Source organism: Mesoplodon densirostris, chromosome 11 (assembly GCF_025265405.1).
Source record: "Mesoplodon densirostris isolate mMesDen1 chromosome 11, mMesDen1 primary haplotype, whole genome shotgun sequence".
Lineage (NCBI taxonomy): Eukaryota > Metazoa > Chordata > Mammalia > Artiodactyla > Ziphiidae > Mesoplodon > Mesoplodon densirostris.
This window is the reverse complement of record NC_082671.1, coordinates 88804469-88818108: the sequence shown is the minus strand read 5'-3', so window position 1 is coordinate 88818108 and position 13640 is coordinate 88804469.

Genomic DNA, 13640 nt, shown 5'->3' with positions numbered 1-13640 from the left:
CCTGCCTCAGCTGCTCAACGGAATACATGGGTAATAACAGTATATGTCACACTGTGTTGCTGAGGAAAGGAGTTAGCTGAGTTAATTCTCAAATAGAGTCTAGAACAGTGTCAAGCAGATAATAAGTATGATTATTTTATTTCACATGTGTGTGTGTCTCACATTTTTCTAGAGATGAGGATGATATGGATAAGCAATTTTCAATTCAAAAAATCCACTATCACATGGATATTTCCCACACTTGATTCTTTCACTGTACAAAGCACAGCTACGACTAGTATGATAATGTTAGGGGGAGTCTGTATCCTCAGCTTGGCACTCTCACTGAACTTGTCTCGGTAATAAGTCCTCGTTCAAATTGTGTCTCTGATTTGAAACTGCTGTTTAATGCTGCTGTGGTGATTAAGGTCACCTAAAAAATTATTAAAAGCATTATGCTAGGGCTTGTCAAAGAGGGCTAGAGATGATCACTGAATTAGCAGTCCTCGCTTTTTGGGTCACCCTGGACATCACAAAACTCTGCAGCCAACCTCAACACCCCTGGTGACCCTTGGGCGACAGACTGAACATGCCTGCTTATTTCCAAATGGGTAAAATGGGAGGACTCTTTCCAAGTCGGGGAAAATGCTTAGGCAGGAATGAGGTGATAAGCAGAGGAAACAAGTTTGGAGTTTTTTTCCCCACTGAATTTTAAAGTCGAAGAGTTTCCTGTGTAAGCAATGTTTTGTTTTTTGTTTTTTAATTCTTATTTAAACCGACCTCATCTAATGCAAACAACTTTAAAAACCCAAAGTGATTATTCCTAGCATACTTCTGTAAAAGAAATGTACACACATAGGTCCATAAGATATTGGGGGTGGATGATCTATTTCTAACCCTTACAACTTTTACACATACACAGTAGATGAGCTGTGTAACTGCCTCAGCAGCAGCTGCCTATGCTTAGTGTATTCGTGTCTGTATGAAAGAGACAGACGTGTGTATTTCACATTTCAACCCCTCAGTACGGTTCCCAAGTTAGGGAAATGGCAGTGCTGTGTAATAGCAACAGCAGAGAGATGTCTGCTCATTGATATGCAAATGACAATAGCAGGCCTTCTGCTGTGTTTAAGGAATCCCATGACTGGTTAGACCACAAGCAGGTTATTAAAGTGAAACAAGGCTATTTTGTCCATTATGAAAAGCACTGTCCTATCCCAGTGAGTGGCACATTCAGGGCTATTTACATTTCCACAGACAACCAACAATAAATCAGTATGAATACTCCTTCAAATCCATTTTCTTTTTTGAACAACAATGGCTGTTCAAAATCACGGGGTTAAACAAGAATCTGAATCAAGCAGAAATAATAAGAAATCCAGCATTTGGTCAATCCTATGTATGTTAAATCATTCATAAGTAAACCCCCTCAAAGCTCTGGAGTAGCGTTCATAGAAATCTCATTTTGAGGCCCTAGAAATTGAGGTCCAACTCTAAATAGCGACAATAATAGCAAGTAGCTACAGATATCATGTAATATGTTTATAAGTATTTCCTGTGTGAGGGATAATACTGTATGCAAGTATTTATTCTTTTTTTTCTTTTTTTTGAATTTTATTTTATTTATTTTTTTATACAGCAGGTCCTTATTAGTTATCCATTTTATACACAAGTACTTATTCTTGAGATAGGTGCATTACATACATTATACCATTGAATCCTCACCTGCGAGGCAGATACCATTATAATCCTCATTTTTTTAAACTTATTTATTTTGGGCTGCACCAGACCCTCATTGCTGTGCACAGGCTCCCTCCAGCTGTGGCGAGCAGGGACCACTCCCCGCCACAGCACGTGGTCCCTCACCACAGTGGCCCCTCCCACTGTGGAGCACGGGCTCCAGGGACACAGATCTCAGCAGCTGCGGCACATGGGCCCAGTAGTTGAGGTTCAGCAGGCTCAGCAGTTGTGGTGCAAGGGCCCAGTTGCTCCGCGGTATGTGGGATCCTCCTGGACCAGGGCTCAAACCTGTGTCCCCTACACCCACAGGCGGACTCTCAACCACTGCGCCACCAGAGAAGTCCCCGATAATCCTCCTTTTAAAGATGGACTGAGGTTTAAAGTCCAGTAATTTGCCCAAGACCAGAAACCCAGTATATGAAAGACCCAGGTTTCTAATCCAGGATTCCTATCTGCATTGGAATGGGACTCTTAACTATCACCCACACATCCTCTCCACAGAGATTCAGTGATGGGAATTGAATTACAGCTAGTAAAATATCCTGAAGACTTGGGATATTTTGCCTGAGTTTGACCAAAGATAAAAAACTATACTTCAATTTATGGAATATTATTAATTTTAATTTCAAAATCATTGTGAATGATCAAGTTGTCTATAATAAATTTTATCATTCATTCACTTTTGCATCCAACAAATATTTATTGAGCAGTTAATAAGGGTCAGGTGCATGCCAGAGCCTGGAGCTGGAGCAGTAACCAGACAGACATAGCCCAGATTTTACTTAATTTACAATCCTACGGGGGAGAGGGACATTAAAAAATCATCTTTCATTACAATTGTGACAAGTACACAGGAGGAAAAGACTTCATTGTAAGGAAAACAGATGAAAGGAAGAAGAAACTTAGTCTGGAAAAGTCAGAAAAAGCCTCTCTGAGGTAACATTTAAAAGGCGTGGAGACTGGGTAAGAGTTAGCCAGATATAAGAAGATCAGTGTGAGGAAGGAGGGATATGTCAGGATGTTTTAAATTGTCTGCAAGTCAAATAAAGCTCAATGCAAATATGGTTTAAATACTAGAAGGTATTTATTAATGCTGCTTCAGGCACAGTTTGATCAAGGCGCTGGTTCTGTTTCTCTGAGATTGTAACTCTCCTGTCAAATTTTATATGTTGGTTTCAGTCTCTTGGTTTCTATCATGATATTGTCTACCAAGAACAACCAGAGTTTATTTGTTTATAGTCACAGAGAGAAAGAGAAAGTTCCCCTTTTATGCTGATTAGGCTACCCCAAACCAACCCTTTTAACCAGTGGATGCCTCCTGGTTGACTTAAGTCTTGGCTACCTGAACCAATCATTTTGGTCAGCAGAATGGGATTTGGGGACCCATGGACACTAGGGTGAACCTCTTCCCTCCAAACCATATGGCTGCTGAGCATAGATGGGCTATACGTCAAGGACATAATTTTCATTCCAGACAGAAAGCTATTCTGATCAGAGATAGAAGCATGCAAAGAACCTTAGGTGGTTACATTAGATGTTTGAGGGCCTAAGTCCCATGTGAAAAACAGGAAATGAAGACGAGAGTGGCATGAGAAAAGGCCGCACAGTCAGGAAGGGGCCAGATCATGCAGGGATTGAAGACCACATTAAAAATTTTGGATGTTTTCCTAAGGTTAACGGAGAGTTTCTGTTGTCTGTTATAATCAAATTTACATATTAAAAACATTCATGTATAAAAGAAAAAATCATCAAAAATATACACATATATATCTTATACCTATGTGTATATACATAGACTATCTCCGAAAAATATACAGTAACCTGGTGAATGTGGTTGCTTCTAGGAAGAGGTCCCTGGGGACTAGAGGTCTGACTGAGTAAAGAGACCTTTCATCACATGCCATTTTGAACTTGTCTCTCTGTTCTTTTTAACTATATTCTTACATTGTTTTTAAATTTTTTTTAAAAAAAGCAAATTATTTTGAGTGATTCATCTGTCCACTGTATGTAGAGAAAAATTGGAGGTGGGAAAGAGTACAAGGAGACAAGTTAGAAGGCTACTGCAACTGGCCAGGCAGGAGACAGTGATCGCTAGGCTTCTGATGGTACAGAAACAGGATTTGAATCCCATCTCTAAGACTGAGGCTCCTGCTCTTCTCCACCAGCATAGCTAAGCCTTGTATTTTAACAGAAGGCACACAGACACGGGGCAGAGTGAAATGGCTGCAGAGCCCAAGTTACTTCTGAACATAGGATGCAATGTGGGGAGGTTTGAGAAAGAGCCAGAACCCAAGGAAGGGTTATAAGGGAATGATGGGGGCCTGAGGAAAGGAAGCTAGTTTTTATTTGTGCAAAGGCACAAACTTACTTGATTTACCTGAGCTACCGATATCCCCAGCTGTAAAATTATGCAAATGTAACACCTTTGAAAATGAGCCTCTGCCTCTGAGTTGAATTCTTGAGACCCCAGATTGTGGTGTGGAAAGGTTTCAAAGCCTTGAAACCTTTCTAGCAGGCAACCCACACCCAGCAGGAAAATGGGAACCTGCAGCCTGCTCTTCCTTTGCAGGCTGACTTCACATTTGTGCTGGGTGGGGTTGAACTGAATACTAAACAATGTGTCCACATCGTTGGCACAAGTAAAGGAAGAAATGATTAGCAAAAGAATGAATGAATGTCAGCGGCAATTTTAGCAATAACTATACATATATGAATGCAGCAATTTTAGCAATAACTATACATATATGAATGTAGCAATTTTAGCAATAATTATATATACAATTAACAAAATATACAGTGAATTTTGGGAAAACACATACATTCCGTCCATTGCAACAGGGAACGCTGTTTACGTCATGCTTCTGTCTCACTCTGCTTAATCCTCTCCATCTCACAATTCACTTCCTGCATAAAATCCTGTTCTTATCCCTCAGATTGGATGTAATCACGCCTTTTGAACCTTTTATCATTTCATGATAATCCTCTTATCTCATTTATGGTGAATGAGCTTAGTGGTAACAAGTAAGTTATCTGGAAATTGGGTTTGAATGTTTGGTCTACGGATTCCTACCTTTACAAGCCGGGTGACCTTGGGTAATGTACATCACCTGTGAATCCATTTCTTCATCTGTAAAATGGGGATAGTCATGTCAAGTACTTCATAGTGTTGTTGTAAGGAATGAATGGGTTAATGTATATTTATACATGTATGTATATTCATATGTGTGTATATATTAACATATATGTGTGTGTGTATTTTATATAAATATGTGTGTATATATATTAGTTTGGGGCACATAGTAAGCGCTATGTAGGAATTGGTTACTATTAAATTATAATTGTACATAATAGTTATTGGTGTATTTGTCATATCTCTTATTTAGATTCCATGCACTTTAAAGGATCTGTCTGATTGAGGTTCTTTTTGCAACATAGTATATTAGTCATCAATTTCTGTGTAACAAAGGACCTCAAAACTTATCAATTTAAAGTAACAAACATTTATTATCTCAGTTTCTGTGAATCAGAAATTTAGGCATGGCTCAGAGTGTCTGGTGAGGCTGCAATCAAGGCATCCGCCAGGGCTGCCATCAGTTTTAGGGCTCAATTAAGGAAGGATCCACTTCCAAACTTATGCATGTGACTCTTGGCAGCCCCAGGTCTGCTGGATGTTATCTGGAGACACCAATTCTCTGCCATGTGGGCCTCTCTAAAGGGCAGCTCACAACATGGCAGCTGGCTTCCCCAGAGCAAAGACTCTGAGAGAGAGAGAGGAAAAACAAAACAGAAGTGACAGTTTTTTGGTAACCTAATTTCAGAAGTGACAAGCCATCACTTCTGCCATATTCTACTTGTTAGAAGTGAGTGAGTGTATGTCTAGCCTACGCTGGAGGAAGGGCTGACACAGGGCGTGCACAGCAGGAGGCGGAGTCCCCAGAGCCCATCTGAGAGGTTGCCTTCCACACATGGCAAGAAATCAGAAAAATGTGCATTTATTAAATGTGTTGTCCTTACCGCTAGTCCTTGTAATTCTGAAATCCAGCCATCCAGCTGATGGAACAAGGGACCTGCACAGGTAATTATACCTAAAAGAAACACTCATTCATTTGTTTATTCACTTAATAAACACTGGTTTATCCCCAGATTTATGTCAGACACTGTGTGAAGAATTAGGGATACTAAGGTATTTTTTAAATGGGTTTTAGAGCTGGATAGGTTCTGACCCAGCTTTCTCATTTAACAAATAAGGAATTTGAGCCTGAGAGCAGAAAAACTAGTTGTCCCAAGTCACACAGTAGCAAACTTGATGCCAGGACACATATCTCTTGATTTGGGGCTTTCTCCTCCTCTGATGGAAATGTGGAGGTTCCCCGCCACATCGATCTGTGCAGCCAATCTCCCCACTTCTATTTCTATGAATTAAACCATAAAGAAGAACTGAATCAGTGAAACATCCATTCTCTTTAGATGCTTGTAGTTTTATTAAATTCAATCATTCATACTAGGACAATCTTTAAATAAAGACAAAACTATAATCCCTGAAGGTCCTACATTCCTAACATGGATCTTCACTGATTCCGTTTCTCTCCATCTTCCCTTGTACTGATATTTCACTGAAGCTTCAATACGTCACCTGACAGAGATAACGAGGTAGATATCACCTGAGTTAGACAACCTCAGAGAAAGGAACAGGCGCCACTCTGCTGCAGCCACAAGCACAGCTTGCCCCCACCCCCACCACGCCTTCTGAGCTACGGCTCCCTCCTTTTGCTTCCCTATTAAAGCTGATGTTCATTTGTTGCTTTGATTTTCTTCCCTTCAGCCAGAAAGCAATGCTTACATATGTCAGATTCAACAATGCCATGTTCCCCTACTGGAAAAATAAAATAAGCCCGACCCTGGTCGTGCCTGGGAATGGAATGCACTTCAAGAAGCAAATACAAGAATTTCATGTGATATAAATAGACTCCATCAATTCAAGGAGCCGGTGTTGAAACGGAAACATTGACAGGTAATTATCAAAAGCACCTTAGAAAAGCAAGTTTCTGTGGACAATAGCTGCAATTTATTATTATTATTGTTGCTAGCCTCCGCAATGCTCTCCATTTATGATTCGAATAATCTTGTCTCTTTTGATGAATCTACCTTTTGTTTTTCATTAAGATGTCAATGCATTAGACAAAAGGCTTGCTGAGTACAAAAAAACCCATGGCAGAGGAAAACAGAACTTTATACCTGTAAGCCAAAACACAATTGTCCCTGCAGGATGGAAATGTACAAACCCATGTGTACACACACACATGCACCCACACAAAACTTGTTCTTGACAGTCCTGGAGATGACATTAGGACTCTTTTAGTCAGGTTAAAGTGGAATATGTCAGGTCTGACAGTTCTAGACCACATATAACTGAAACCTGCCACCTTCCACTCCTTTATATCCATTTTGCTGTGATCCGGCTGAATCCCTAGACTGATCTGAAAAGAGTGACAATCTCTCTCCTTCAGATATTCTCAGCCCAGTTGGAGATTCGGAGCTACACATGGTGCTCCTCGAAGCGTTATTTATTCTTAAAGTGTCTGCCCCAATGCACGAGCAGCTACTTTTCAAAACCTTCCCAGCTTCTTTGGGACGGGGAGGGGTGGGGTCAGTCAATAGGGGTATGAGGCAGACGTGCCATCTGAGCAAACCAGACCCAGCACTAGATGTTTAGGGAATCATTTCAATAGGTTCTTAAGAAGTCAGTCTACTGAGAATATGTGGATTTTTTTTTTAATCATTCTAGTATCCTGGGCCAGTGACACAACCTCAGAGAGTTGTCAGGACTGATAACCTTTCACAATAATATCCTGGATGGTGAAGGGGAAATGAGATTTTCCCAGGGCTCAGGGATGAATGACTGAAAAGAATTAAAAGATAATAATTTTAAAAACACTTAAAATTAAAAGAAAACATAAATGTAAATGAAATTCTCCCCACCCCCAACTTAGGAAAAATGTTAAGCTTATGTGTCCCAGAAAGGAAACTTTTAAAAGAAAAGCTCATATTGTAAAATATATGCAGGGTATTAATTTTAAGGTAATTAGGAAAAGCTATTTCCTATTTGTCAGAAATCAAAGGTATGTGCATTCTGAATAAAGATTTTGCTACCAAACCCTAAATAGCCATGAAGTATGAAATATGCTCTCCATATTATATAGCACTTTGAAATCTAGTTGGTCCTAAGAGAAAAGGTAAAAGTGGAAAACTGGATTTTTAAAAGAAGTTATTTTTTCTCCTATGCTACCTCCATTCCCATCCCTATGTAGTCATTCAAGAAAAGAAAATAGTTTAAAACAAAGAGCAAAACTAGGACTTACATCCACTGTCATATTCTAGCTTTCTTTCATTCATTCATTCACTCCACAAGGATTCACAGCGCTTCCCTTTTGACTAGGCACTGTAATAGCAAATAAAAGATGAGTAAGTTACACAGAGTCCCCACCCAGAGCTGCTCGTCTCTTAGTGAGAGTGACACACACTTAAACAAATAATTATGTTCTAAGTGCTACCTAAAGACATAGCATTATTGAAACCCAAAATGCTGAGCGTCTAACACTGCGGAACTTGAAACAGTCTTTACAGAGAAGGTGTCATTTAACCCGAGTCTTAAAATATGAGTAAGAGTTGGCCACGTCGTGGCAGGGTGGCAGCTTCGCACGTATTTCAGAGAGGATGAAACATCTGATTTGACTGAAGCAGAGTAAGCATGGGGACGGGTGGAGGAAGTGGTGGGAGAAGAAGCAAAGTAGGGGTCAGACTTCCATGGACTCATATGTCATGCTGAGGTATTCGAACCTTACCACACATGCAACAGAAAGCCACCAGGGATTCCTAACAAGGAAAGATTTCACTTTTATTCAGATAATTCAGGTGTTATCATACAGGAAAGAGAGAAGGTTCAGTTAGAAGCAGTATTTTACATGGCTACACTCAATGTCCCCACACCCCATCACCCCACCCCGGCCAAGCCTAGTTTCTGCACAATCTGGATCCCATATGTTACATCTCCCCTTTTTGTTTTTTTGTCTTTTGGGGTTTTTTAATTAATTAATTAATTAATTAATTATATGGCTGCTCCGGGTCTTAGTTGCGGCATGTGAACTCTTAGTTGTAGCATGTGGGATGTGGTTCCCTGACCATGGATTGACCCTGGGCCCCCTGCATTGGGAGCGCAGAGTCTTAGCCACTGGGCCACCCGTCTAGTCTCTACATCTCCCCTTTTTGTAATCGCTACCCCGTTCACCTTTATCTCCTGCTAATCATTCATTCAATCAATCATTTCATCATTCAACAAAAATTTATTGAGCCCTTCTAAAATGTCAGGCAAGGAACTGTGTAGAGGCTGGCGAGGCACATCAGAAGGACAGTGTCTGCACCCTGGCAGAGCCTATAGTCTAGCAGTGCTGACAGATCTGTTTACATATAAGTAATTGCAATGATGTGTAATGAGTAAGACAATGGGAAGTGATGGGGGCTTCCCTGGGGAAGTGATAGGAGGCTTGTGACGTGAAGGATGAGTAAGCTTTAGCCGAAGTATGTGTGTTGGAAGTAGAAAGGGGAAGAGACAGACAAAGCCCAGCAAATGGGAAAGAGCCAAAGGCAGGAGAAAGCTTGGCACCTGGGAGGAAACGAAAGGCAGCCCATGTGCCTGGAGAGTCCAGTGAGCTGGAGAGATGGGTTGGCCTCAAGCCTTACCACCTACACACTTGACCACTCTGTGCGGCCTGTGGGCACGGAGGTACACGCATGTGTGGGGAGGTGCGAAGGAGAATTATCGTTTCCTGTTACCATATTCATCCTGTGCTCAGGCAGGAACTCTTACATACATTTGTTACTCATCTGCATTTTAGAATTAGAAAACAGGAGGGCAGAGAACCTTAGAAACTATCCAGAATGGCACTTCTCAAGGTGTGCCCTGTCACCAACTATGGAATCCCTGAAGATGAGGCCAGAAACTTGCCTTTTTAAACACGCATCTCAGGGGATTCTCCAGCATTCTGAAGATGGAAAACCAGTGTGCTAGTGCAACTGTCCCCATTTCAAAGTCAGGATATTAAGAACTGAAGAAAACCAATGATTTGTCTAAAACAGTATCTTAACTACTTCAGCAGTACTGACATTTTGGACCAAGGAACCCTTTGCTGCTGGGGACTGTCCTGTGCACTGTGGGACGTTTAGGAGCATCCCCGGCCATTAACAACCAGATGCCACTAGCAACCCTGCAGTTGCAACAAGCAAAAATGTCTCCAGTCGTGGCCAAACATTCACTAGGGGACAAAGTCACCCCTGATTGAGAACCACTGTGTAAAGTCACACTGATAACCAGAAGTGGAGGCAGGACAGCACTCAAAAGTCCTGATTCACAGCCCAGCCACCTCCCTGTATCAGCCGGATCCTCTTTTTGGCTGTGGGAAGCAGGAGGAGGAGAAGAGGCACACAGGTCGTAGAGGCCGGGGGGATGGAGCAGGAGACGAGGCTGGCACAGGTGACGGCACTGCTTTTTTTCCAGGAACCTGGGACATTACTCCTGGCTTTTTCATGATTTATTGTGCAGCTCATCATCCCTATTTCTCCACCTGTTTTTTTTTTTTTTTCTTTTTGCGGTATGTGGGCCTCTCACTGTTGTGGCCTCTCCCGTTGCGGAGCACAGGCTCCGGATGCGCAGGCCCAGCGGCCATGGCTCACGGGCCCAGCCGCTCCGCGGCATGTGGGATCCTCCCAGACCGGGGCACGAACCCGTATCCCCTGCATCGGCAGGCGGACTCTTAACCACTTGCGCCACCAGGGAGGCCCTCTCCACCTGTTTAAACCTTGATCTTCCAGGAGAACTGGTAGGATTCACATTGGAAACATCTTGGAAAACCACATAGAAAGGTACCATCCAAAAAGTTTTTTTTAACTGAGACTGATTTAAAAGTGGGCCTGTGTAGGAACCAAGAGGGCCATGTTCTAAATTTAGCGCTCTTCCAAGAAGAGGAGTGTAGCAGGGGTGGGGGTGGGGACTGATGTAAAAGGAATCAGGAAGTGTGGCTGCAGGTTCCAGCTCTTTCCAAACTACCTTTGTGGCCTTTCGCAAATCACTTCAGCTTTCTGGTCTAGGAGCAGTTTCCCATCAGATGAAGGGATTAAAATAGGCCACTACAATGCAACCAGAGATTACCATACTAAGTGAAGTAAGTCAGAAAGAGAAAGACAAATACCATCTGATATCACTTATATGTGGAATCTAAAATATGGCACAAATGAACCTATCTATGAAACAGAAACAGAATCAGGGACATAGAGAACAGACTGGTGGTTGCCAGGGGGAGATGGGTGGAAGAGGGTTGGATTGGGAGTTTGGGATTAGCAGATGCAAACTGGTATATATAGGATGGATAACCAACAATGTCCTACCATGTAGTGCAGGGAACTATATTCAATATCCTGTGATAAACCATAATGGAAAAGAATATGAAAAAGAATGTATGTATATGTATAACTGAGTCACTTTGCTGTACAGCAGTAATTGACACAACATTGTAATTCAGCTTTACTTCAATAGAAAATAAATTAAAGGCAGCCAAGATGACAGTGTGGGAAGACGCACAGTTAGCATCTCCCCACAGCTAGGGTGCCTGCCAGCCGCTGGTGGGGGACTCTGATGCCCAAGGACATGGGAAGAACCCCAAAGTGAACTGGTAGGATGTAGGGGGACTGAGGGGGGAGGAGAAGTGGAGGCCAGACAGGATCAGTGCCCCTGAGGCCAAGGAGATCAGGAGAGGCAGGTGGGAGGGACTCTCCGGGAAGAGCAGGAGAGAGACAGAGGGTGATCACATGGCCCACTTGGGCTGGGGAGCCTGCTGAGCTCCCAAGCTGCTACCCATCGCCAAAGCCCCATCCAGGCGGCATGGGTCCTGGGCGCATAGGAAGGAGGCTGGGCAGATCAGGAGAGGTAGGTGTGAGGGGCCCTCCCAGACTGGAGGAGCAAGAGAGGAGAGGAAGGCGTTTGCCCCATCCACTCTAGCCCAGGAAGCCTGCTGGGCTCCCAGGTAAAGTCCCCTGCCCTCTGAGCCCAGGGTGGGGGGATATGCCTGGGCCCTTTCTGCTCCTTGAGCCTAAGCCCCACCTGCTGTAGCCTGCAGGGCCTTTTCCAGCCCTATGGGTCCTGAGCATTGGCCCTGCCCACTGCTCAAACCTCACACTTGCTTAGGCCCCACCCTCCACAGTCAAGGCCTTTCCCTCCTTCTTTTTTTTTTCTTTTCCCTCCTCCTCTTTTTGTTACTACTGTGGTACTGATGTAACTTCCGGTTATTGATTCATCTGTATTTTTATTTTTACATTATTTCTAATATATCTGTTAGTTTCCTAGTCTAATTTTATTTTTTACTTTGTTATTTTTCTTTTTTTTTTTTTTTTTTTTTTTGCTGCCCCACGGGGTTTGCAGGATCTTGGTTCATGAGCTGAGGGTTGGGATGAAGCTCCCGTGATGGGAGCTCTGAGTCCAAAACACTGGCCTAACTGAGAACATCAGAACTCAGGGAATATTCATTGGAATGGGGTTTCATGGAGTTCCTCATCTCAGCACCAAGACCCAGCTCTACCCAATAATCTACAAACTACAGTGTTGGAAGCCTCCAGCCAAACAACAGGTAAGACAGGAACACAATCCCACTCATTAAAAAAAAAGAGAGAGAAAACAAAAATGAGATGGCAAAAAAGTATGGCATAGATGAGAGTGCAAGGTAAAAATCTACACGACCAAATAAATGAAGAGGAACTAGGCAATCTACCTGAAAAAGAATTCAGAGTAATTATAGTAAAGATGATCCAGAATTTCAGAAATAGAAAGGAGGCACAGACTAAGAAAATACAAAAAATGTTTAACAAAGACCTAGAAGAACTAAAGAACAAACAAACGGAGATGAATAACACAATAACTGAAATGAAAAATACACTAGAAGGAATCAATAACAAAATAACTGAGGCAGAAGAACAAATAAGTGAGCTGGAAGACAAAATGGTGGAAATAACTGCTGAGGAGCAGAATAAAGATAAAAGAATGAAAAGAATTGAAGACAATCTCAGAGACCTCTGGGACAACACTAAATGCACCAATATTCGAATTATAGGGGTCCCAGAAGAAGAAGAGAAAAAAAAGGGTCTGAGAAAATATTTGAAGACATTATAGTCAAAAACTTCCTTCAGATGGGAAAAGAAATAGTCACCAAAGTCCAGGAAGCACAGAGTCCCATACAGGATAAACCCTAGGAAAAACACACCAAGACACATATTAATCAAACTAACAAAAATTAAATACAAAGAAAAAATATTAAAAGCAGCAAGGGAAAAAAAAATAACATACAAAGGAATTCCCATAAGGTTATCAGCTGATTTTTCAGCGGAAACTCTGCAGGCCAGAAGGGAGTGGCAGGATATACTTAAAGTTATGAAAGAGAAAAACCTGCAACCAAGATTGCTCTACACAGCAAGAATCTCATTTAGATTCAATGGAGAAGTCTAAAGGTTTTCAGACAAGCAAAAGCTAAGAGAATTCAGCACCACCAAACCAGCTTCACAACAAATGTTAAAGAAACTTCTCTCAGTGGGAAACACAAGAGAAGAAAAAGACCCACAAAAACAAACCCAAAACAATTAAGAAAATGGTAATAGGAACACACATATCGATAATAACCTTGAATGCAAATGTATTAAATGCCTCAACCAAAAGATACAGACTGGCTGAATGGATACAAAACAAGACACATATATATGCTGTCTACAAGAGACCCACTTCAGACCCAGGGACACATACAGACTGAAAGTGAAAGGATGGAAAAAGATATTCCATGCCAATGGAAATCAAAAGAAAGCTGGAGTAGCAATACTTGTATCAGATA